Source organism: Xenopus laevis, chromosome 7L (assembly GCF_017654675.1).
Source record: "Xenopus laevis strain J_2021 chromosome 7L, Xenopus_laevis_v10.1, whole genome shotgun sequence".
NCBI lineage: Eukaryota > Metazoa > Chordata > Amphibia > Anura > Pipidae > Xenopus > Xenopus laevis.
The window spans coordinates 2,234,354-2,245,023 of NC_054383.1; positions in this window are offsets into that span (position 1 = coordinate 2,234,354).

A 10,670-nucleotide genomic window follows, 5' to 3' on the forward strand; every position below is an offset into this window, starting at 1 on the left:
CCACCCACTGTTTGAGTCACAGACTCCCTGCCCCTCCCCATATCCATCAGAGTATCCTAGTCCCACCCACTGTTTGAGTCACAGACTCCATGCCCCTCCCCATGTCCATCAGAGTATCCTAATCCCACCCACTGTTTGAGTCACAGACTCCCTGTCCCTCCCCATGTCCATCAGAGTATCCTAGTCCCACCCACTGTTTGAGTCACAGACTTCCTGCTGTTACTCAGTACTTCCAGGGTTTAGTCAATGCCTATACTGAAGGCAGGTTACTATCAGAAGACTAATTCACCCTGTTTGGCTTTCTTTTTCTTTTTTTTAAAGTTTTTATGTAAAACTTTTGTTGTTAAATTTTAAACAGTTGTTGTGAGTAAAGAAGAGAAGTGATAAAAGAGAGGTTTAGAGCGGAGAGAGGAGGAGAAAGGAATGAACAGTAAATATGTCAATTTATCGTTACACATCCCATGGAGTTTGTTTTATTGTCGTGGAAAGACACCCAAGTACCCCAGACTGCATTACATTTCTGTGGGCAACTCTTAGCATAGTAAATAGCATATTATGTCAGCTTCTGTTGGGCTGAGAGTTGTTAACCAGGTTGCGCCAGGTTGGTATCGTTGGGGGGGACTGTTGCTTTCGAATTTACAATTATTACCTTTTTTGCATAAAAAAGAAGTTGAAGCACAGTCTGGTGCGGTTATAGAAGATCATATCTTCCTCTACTCCAAGCAGACAAATCAGAGGGAACATTATTCTTGGTAATTCTAGAACATCAGAGATATAAATCAGAGGGAACATTATTAAGGGTCGAATTTCGAAGTGAAAAAAACTTCGGAATTCGGCCATTGAATAGGGTAGTCCGAAGTCTAAGGATTTTTAAGATTGTAGGATCGTACTTCAAATCGTACGATTTTACAAAAAAATTCTTCAACTTCTCAAAACTTAGCCAAATACTGGCTATTGGTTCTAGGAGGTCCCATTGTCTAACATAGCAATTCGGCAGGTTTAAGGAGGCAAAGTGTCAAAGTTTTTATAAGAGACAGTACTTCGATTTTCGAATGGTTGAATTTGTGAAGTATTTTCAATTCTAAACGAAGTCGAATTTGGCCTATTCGACGGTCGAAGTACCCAAAAATTACTTCAAAATTCAACGTTTTTTAATTTGAAAATTCACATAGACCATTAGTAAATGGGCCCCACAATGTCTCTGCAAAAGCCCCGTATTAGTACAAGTAAGAACCAATGTCCCCTTCACATTTTACACAAGTATCAGATGCCTGGGGGAATATTTTTGAAATCTTGTATGGGGTGAGATATACTCGGTTTGGGAATTTTATTTGAATGTATCTGTCTCTGATAAATATAGTTAAGTCTGGTATCTGTTTTAGGGATTCCTCCCACAACTCCTCTGTTAAGTTTGGATGTGCCTTTTCCATTTCCCTAGGGCTTTAACAAGTGGCTCTTGGGTGGTTTGCCCCAAAATAGTATAAGAGTGAGATAGGGGCTCAGCTAGGCCTTCCCTTCGCAAGTATTTCTCCAAGGCGGTATCCACTACCTCTTTTGGTCTGATAGGGAATTGTGCACGGAAAGTATGTGAGAGCTGAAGATACCTAAAGAACATGAGAACTTGAGGTAATTGGTGGCTCTCTTTGAGGGCTTGAAACTGCCATGTTTGGCTTTCTAACTGTTGCACCCGGGCAGTTGTACCTAATATCCCAGCTCATACAATAAATTATTTGTAAGGATGTACCATTCAATATCCCAACTGCTCAGGGGGGGCAGAAGGTGTCTGTAACAGTCACCCTGCTATAGTTCCAGGGGTACCCAGGACACAAATAATCACTCACCCCAAATCTCCCCCTAACTGACCTTCAGACTGGGCCCCCTTAGCTCATAACAAGGTTACAGATATATAGAAACATTGGGGTGTCACCCTGCTATAGTTCCAGGGGTACCCAGGGTACAAATAAACACTCACCCCAAATCTCCCCCTAACTGACCTTCAGACTGGGCCCCCTTAGCTCATAACAAGGTTACAGATATATAGAAACATTGGGGTGTCACCCTGCTATAGTTCCAGGGGTACCCAGGGTACAAATAAACACTCACCCCAAATCTCCCCCTAACTGGCCTTCAGACTGGGCCCCCTTAGCTCATAACAAGGTTACAGATATATAGAAACATTGGGGTGTCACCCTTCTATAGTTCCAGGGGTACCCAGGGTACAAATAAGCACTCACCCCAAATCTCCGCCTAACTGACTTTCAGACTGGGCCCCCTTAGCTCATAACAAGGTTACAGATATATAGAAACATTGGGGTGTCACCCTGCTATAGTTCCAGGGGTACCCAGGGTACAAATAAGCACTCACCCCAAATCTCCCCATAACTGACCTTCAGACTGGGCCCCCTTAGCTCATAACAAGGTTACAGATATATAGAAACATTGGGGTGTCACCCTGCTATAGTTCCAGGGGTACCCAGGGTACAAATAAGCACTCACCCCAAATCTCCCCCTAACTGGCCTTCAGACTGGGCCCCCTTAGCTCATAACAAGGTTACAGATATATAGAAACATTGGGGTGTCACCCTGCTATAGTTCCAGGGGTACCCAGGGTACAAATAAGCTCTCACCCCAAATCTCCCCCTAACTGACCTTCAGACTGGGCCCCCTTAGCTCATAACAAGGTTACAGATATATAGAAACATTGGGGTGTCACCCTGCTATAGTTCCAGGGGTACCCAGGGTACAAATAAACACTCACCCCAAATCTCCCCCTAACTGGCCTTCAGACTGGGCCCCCTTAGCTCATAACAAGGTTACAGATATATAGAAACATTGGGGTGTCACCCTTCTATAGTTCCAGGGGTACCCAGGGCACAAATAAACACTCACCCCAAATCTCCCCCTAACTGACCTTCAGACTGGGCCCCCTTAGCTCATAACAAGGTTACAGATATATAGAAACATTGGGGTGTCACCCTGCTATAGTACCCAGGGTACAAATAAGCACTCACCCCAAATCTCCCCATAACTGACCTTCAGACTGGGCCCCCTTAGCTCATAACAAGGTTACAGATATATAGAAACATTGGGGTGTCACCCTGCTATAGTTCCAGGGGTACCCAGGGTACAAATAAGCACTCACCCCAAATCTCCCCATAACTGACCTTCAGACTGGGCCCCCTTAGCTCATAACAAGGTTACAGATATATAGAAACATTGGGGTGTCACCCTGCTATAGTTCCAGGGGTACCCAGGGTACAAATAAGCACTCACCCCAAATCTCCCCCTAACTGGCCTTCAGACTGGGCCCCCTTAGCTCATAACAAGGTTACAGATATATAGAAACATTGGGGTGTCACCCTGCTATAGTTCCAGGGGTACCCAGGGTACAAATAATCACTCACCCCAAATCTCCCCCTAACTGGCCTTCAGGCTGGGCCCCCTGGGCCAGACTGGGCTTAGACATAAAACATGGCTGGAAGCTATGGAATAGGTTCTGCCATTTCCCTAAAAATGTGATCTTTTAGCTCCTATGAGAGACGGTTCTTCAAGGCAGCACTATCACAGGGAGGGACCACATTCAATTGACTGAAAAACTCTTCATTACCTAATAATACTATAGCAGCTTGGGTTTTGTCATGTACTAAGCACTGCTGAGCAGGAGCAGCCCACTAGGCTGAGTATGTACTCATGGTCCATATCAACATTCTATAACTAATTGTGCTGACCGTGTTCCAGAATATATGGAGGCCCCATGGAGCCAAGTTGTACTTACATGGAAACGGCTCCTTCTGTAGATGTCCAAAGAGTTTGGACATAGTGAAGAAGACCTCTTTTTAGGGAAAGGGACAACCTTTCAGTTAATGTGGTAGGGACGATCAAAGAAGAAAAGGAATTCCTGATTGTCAGAGAACAATGGAGGACAGACGTGGTTTGGCAATGATTGGCGGCACAAGGGCAAAATAGTTGCTTGTCCATAAAACGGTTTTGGTGATGGGATTTGATGTTGGACAAGAAGCTCTGAGGGAAGATTAAACCTATTACTGGGGAGATAAACCAAATGGTGCATCAGGGTTTGGGAGTCAGACATGACTTAAGGACATTCAACTGGAAGTTCTTGATTGACATCTCTAGAACATCTCCTCTTGCTTCCAGCTCCTCTCTCGCATATTCTCCTGTTTGCTCCAACTTTGCACTTTGCTGCATAATAATATCTTCTCTCTTGTTGTCTTCCCACTGGCTCCTCACCCCTCTTTCACTGCCGCTCCTCTCTCACATCAATCCTTATTATCGCTCCTCTTCTCCAGAACCTTGGAAGCTTCTCTCGCTCAATATTCATCAAACACTTTCTCTTACCTGTGCTAAAGCCCAAATGAAAATTCATCTCAAACAAATATTTTGTAACATGTAAATAATATATTTGTACACAGCTTAGCCGAACATGCGCTCACCAACCTTGTATCCAACCTCATCTCAGATACCTACCTACTCAACCCACTGATCTTGGAATATGTAAGGAGAAGCCATCACAGTGTGGCCCAACTCTAGTTTCATTTTCTGCCTTACTCATAATATATTGCAAGTTCCTCAGCCACTTCTTCCCTAATACTCAGTTTAATTTATTTTTATCTCATCTACAAACCTTCTGTAAAACCTGCCCACGTGACCTGTGTTGTATCTAAATTCATTCTAGTGCTGTAACCAGGGCCCAAATGGGTATAGTAGGAATATTAGCTGACTGTTACTATAGGCACCATCTCTCCCTACTATACCTGCTATCCCACAGTCACACTCCCTTCCCAGAGACTATTATCCACTGTTACTATAGGCACCATCTCTCCCTACTATACCTGCTATCCCACAGTCACACTCCCTTCCCAGAGACTATTATCCACTGTTACTATAGACACCATCTCTCCCTACTATACCTGCTATCCCACAGTCACACTCCCTTCCCAGAGACTATTATCCCACTGTTACTATAGGCACCATCTCTCCCTACTATACCTGCTATCCCATAGTCACACTCCCTTCCCAGAGACTATTATCCCACTGTTACTATAGACACATCTCTCCCTACTATACCTGCTATGCCACACTCATACTCCCTTCCCAGAGACTATTATCCACTGTTACTATAGACACCATCTCTCCCTACTATACCTGCTATCCCACAGTCACACTCCCTTCTCAGAGACTATTATCCCACTGTTACTATAGACACATCTCTCCCTACTATACCTGCTATCCCATAGTCACACTCCCTTCCCAGAGACTATTATCCCACTGTTACTATAGACACATCTCTCCCTACTATACCTGCTATGCCACACTCATACTCCCTTCCCAGAGACTATTATCCACTGTTACTATAGACACCATCTCTCCCTACTATACCTGCTATCCCACAGTCACACTCCCTTCCCAGAGACTATTATCCCACTGTTACTATAGGCACCATCTCTCCCTACTATACCTGCTATCCCATAGTCACACTCCCTTCCCAGAGACTATTATCCCACTGTTACTATAGACACATCTCTCCCTACTATACCTGCTATGCCACACTCATACTCCCTTCCCAGAGACTATTATCCACTGTTACTATAGACACCATCTCTCCCTACTATACCTGCTATCCCACAGTCACACTCCCTTCCCAGAGACTATTATCCCACTGTTACTATAGGCACCATCTCTCCCTACTATACCTGCTATCCCATAGTCACACTCCCTTCCCAGAGACTATTATCCCACTGTTACTATAGACACATCTCTCCCTACTATACCTGCTATGCCACACTCATACTCCCTTCCCAGAGACTATTATCCACTGTTACTATAGACACCATCTCTCCCTACTATACCTGCTATCCCACAGTCACACTCCCTTCCCAGAGACTATTATCCACTGTTACTATAGACACCATCTCTCCCTACTATACCTGCTATCCCACAGTCACACTCCCTTCTCAGAGACTATTATCCCACTGTTACTATAGACACATCTCTCCCTACTATACCTGCTATCCCATAGTCACACTCCCTTCCCAGAGACTATTATCCCACTGTTACTATAGACACATCTCTCCCTACTATACCTGCTATGCCACACTCATACTCCCTTCCCAGAGACTATTATCCACTGTTACTATAGACCAGGGATCCCCAACCTTTACAACCTGTGAGCAACATTCAGAAGTAAAAAGAGTTGGGGAGCAACACTAGCATGAAAAATGTTCCTGGAGTACCAAATAAGGGCTGTGATTGGCCATTTAGTAGCCCCTATGAGGATTGTCAACCTACATTGAGGCTCTGTTTGGCAGTGCACCTGGTTTTAATGCAATAAAACTCACCTCCAAGCCTGAAATTCAAAAATAAGCACCTGCTTTGAGGCCCCTGGGAGCAACATCCAAGGGGTTGGAGAGCAACATGTTGCTCGCGAGCTACTGGTTGGGGATCACTGCTATAGACACCATCTCTCCCTACTATACCTGCTATCCCACAGTCACACTCCCTTCCCAGAGACTATTATCCCACTGTTACTATAGGCACCATCTCTCCCTACTATACCTGCTATCCCATAGTCACACTCCCTTCCCAGAGACTATTATCCCACTGTTACTATAGACACATCTCTCCCTACTATACCTGCTATGCCACACTCATACTCCCTTCCCAGAGACTATTATCCACTGTTACTATAGACACCATCTCTCCCTACTATACCTGCTATCCCACAGTCACACTCCCTTCCCAGAGACTATTATCCACTGTTACTATAGACACCATCTCTCCCTACTATACCTGCTATCCCACAGTCACACACCCTTCCCAGAGACTATTATCCACTGTTACTATAGACACCATCTCTCCCTACTATACCTGCTATCCCACAGTCACACTCCCTTCCCAGAGACTATTATCCACTGTTACTATAGGCACCATCTCTCCCTACTATACCTTGTATCCCACAGACACAGGCCCAGCTTAGTTAATACTGTTGAACCCCACATGTCTGTGGGTTTATTGTCACTACTAGGGATGGGTGAATTTTTGAAATTCGAATTGAAATGAGTCAAATTCTGCCCATTCCTAATTGTCACCCCTTGACTTTCAGCCACATTGGGATTGTACTCCATCCGGTTACAGGACACCCCTATTTATTTAGCACCCCCTTTTCTTGCCACACTTACATTCCTATAGGAACCTGCCAATGATGAAGATGATGTATTCAAGGAAGGCTCCTGTTGTTTCTGGTTTCTCGTTGTGATTTCTCGGGTTGAAACCCCGGCATTTTACCCCATTTTCCAAGAAAAATACAATTTTGTGTTGTGTGTATTGTCTCTTGCCCTGAAATTGCTGAGCAGGGAACGACTTGTGCTGAGCACTTTGCTGAGAGCGCTGGTCCCCCAGCCGGGGGGGTGCCGGGGGGGGCGCAGGAGCAGAAGCGCAGCAGGATCAATTTATTCTGCTTATTCTGACAATGCTTTTACATTCTGAGGAAGCTCCAATTTTGTCCTGAGATCAAAGCTCCCCGCGAGCATCTCCGCAATCATCTGCAATTTGAGAATTATTGAAACCTTTTAGAAAGTTGTATGCGGATTTGATGGGTGTTTTTTTATTTGATGTGCCTTCCCCTGATTTGCGTTTGCAGCGCCTGATCCGTTGCCTAAGCCCCCGCGGCTGAGTCTCTGAATGGAACGACAAGTCTTTTGTCTCCCCAACAAGTGCTCCCCCTCTTCTTGCACTCGCCCACTTCTCTGGCAGCTGAAGGGTTAAGGCACTGAAGGCTGCGAACAAATTATTATATTGTGAGATAAATGAGAGAAACCTCTGAACTGATTGTATAAAATAAATTTAGGGCCCCAGGTTTGGACATTGCCTGGGGCCCCCCTATAGTTACTGGGTGCCTTGAAGGGATCCTGTCATCGGAAAACATGTTTTTTTCAAAACACATCAGTGAATAGAATTCACTGCCAGAATTCTGCACTGAAATCCATTTCTCAAAAGAGCAAACAGATTTTTTTATATTCAATTTTGAAATCTGACATGGGGCTAGACATTTTGTCAATTTCCCAGCTGCCCCCAGTCATGTGACTTGTGCCTGTACTTTAGGATGGAACTGCTTTCTGGCAGGCTGTTGTTTCTCCTACTCAATGTAACTGAATGTGTCTCAGTGGGACCTGGATTTTACTATTGAGTGCTGTTCTTAGATCTACCAGGCAGCTGTTATCTTGTGTTAGGGAGCTGCTATCTGTTTACCTTCCCATTGTTCTTTTGTTTGGCTGCTGGGGGGGAAGGGAGGGGGGTGATATCACTCCAACTTGCAGTACAGCAGTAAAGAGTGACTGAAGTTTATCAGAGTCATATGACTTGAGGCAGCTGGGAAATTGACAATATGTCTAGCCCCATGTCAGATTTCAAAACTAAATATAAAAAAATCAGTTTGCTCTTTTGAGAAATGGATTTCAGTGCAGAATTCTGCTTGAGCAGCACTATTAACTGATTCATTTTGAAAAAATGTTTTTTCCCCATAACAGTATCCCTTTAAAGAGTTGAGCTAAACTGGCTCATGACAATTCATTACAAGTCAATAAAATATCTCAAAGCGAATAACAAAAAAAACCACAATCACAAATAAAAACGAGAAAACTGAGATTTCCAAGAAATTTGCGCTCATTTCTGCAAAATCCCAACATCGAAAATATGTCGGCGGAAAGGTTGCCACCTGGCCGGTAAAAATTATGGTTCATCCCAATGTTATTAATAGGGAAAAATATAAATATAAAGGAAGGCCGTTATTTTTTTCCATAAAAGGTGGCAACCCAAGTCGGCAAGTGGTTAATTAAACTTTTTAAACATTTTAGCAAATACTGTAATAGAAAATGTCAGCGTTACACGTCAAGATTGTTATTGTTTGTAGAACATAACGATTTAACACCCAAAAGCTTTACAAAAACTCAATAGGATTTAAAAAAAAAAAAAAAGGCCTATACTGAGATTTTACAATAATTTGTGGCAAAATGATACCGATACATTTATACATTTGCCCCAGGAGGCTCATTTATCAATTTTTGAATTTAATTTTTTTCCCCAATTCTTATTTAAAAATTTTTAAAAAAATCTTGCTATGTTTTAAGTTTTTAGTAGGTGGATTGAGGAATTGATTTTCCTTTCAAAATTTGATTTAGAAAATTGCAATTAATTGTTTTTTGATCAATTTTTGGAACAGTCATTTTTTTTCCCCTCTATCGCTGGTCGAAAAACAAATCAGAAAAACAGTGTTAGTGTGAAATAAAGAACTTGAACGCAATAGAAATCACATTTCCAGTTTTAATAGAACTGTTTAATTCTAAAAACATAAAATTGGTTGAATATTGAAAGCTTCCTTTTACCCATTTTACCCATAGCTCCAGTTTTTCAGAGATTAAAAATCTTCCTAAGTAAAACTTTATAAAAAATTAAAGTTCAAAACTGATTTGTTTTTTTCAAACTTGATCACAAAAACCTTCTGTTTTTAGATTTGTTTTGTCTTGATTTCTAGCATATTTACAAAAAAAACCTTGATTGTACTCCTTCACAGGATAAACTTGATTGCAACGCATTTTAACTTTAAAAAAATCTTTTAAAACATAAAAAATGTTGAATGTTGAAAATACACGTATAATTGACATTTACACAAGCTTAAGATGTTGGATTTTTTTTTTATTCGAATTTCCAAAAATGTAATAAATTTTGAAAATTTGAGTATTTACCCTACAGGTTTATATTTTAACCCTTAACCTACCCAAAATAATAATTAAAAATTTTTAATAATTTTTACCGAAGCAAATCCTAATTTGCATATGCAAATTTGGGGTGGGAAGGGGAAACATTTTTTACTTCCTTCCTTTGTGACAAAAAGTCATGTGATTTCCCTCCCGTTCCTAATTTGCATATGCAAATTAGGATTCGGATTTGGTTTGGCCGGGCAGAAGGATTCGGCCTAATCCGAATCCTGCTTTAATAGGCCGAATCCTGGATTCTGTACATCCCTATTTTTTTATTCTGCAGCTGCCCCGTTTTCTTGTGTTTGGTGGTTGCTAGGGTCAGTGGCTATTGCAACCAGACAGGGCCTGAAATTCAGCAATATTAATAAAAATGTAGATCAGGATTCATCTGCTTTGTGGTTGTTTAGGTTACTGATTCCAATTAGCATCTCCTGTTCCTGTTAGACGATTGGCAGAATAATAAATAAGTAAATAAAAAATGCTTGTAATGGGGCAACTTGGGATGCGCTCTAGATTCTATTTAGATGTTATTGTCCTATTGAAACTGACTTTGTATCAAACAGAGAGTATTGTAGCATTGTGTCATTGAATTGTTCTGTGGGGGAGGGATCCACTTCCTCCAGGGAGGGACATTTATATAACAGGAAGAGGAAGGGGTGGAGCCATTGCTATAAAGATGTGTCTTAGTGAGGGAAATAAGGGAAGACCAGGAGTTGGTGGCACCAGTTGAAAAAATGTCTGGAGTCTGACTGAGCAACTGATTGTGAGCTTCTCCTGCTCTATATTGGGCCACAGGCCCTTTGGTTTCAGCCTCGTGTCCCCCTTTAAATGACAGAGAAACCCCAATCTCTAAGTCTATGAATATGAGATTCTACTTTATGTCTCATTGATTCCTGG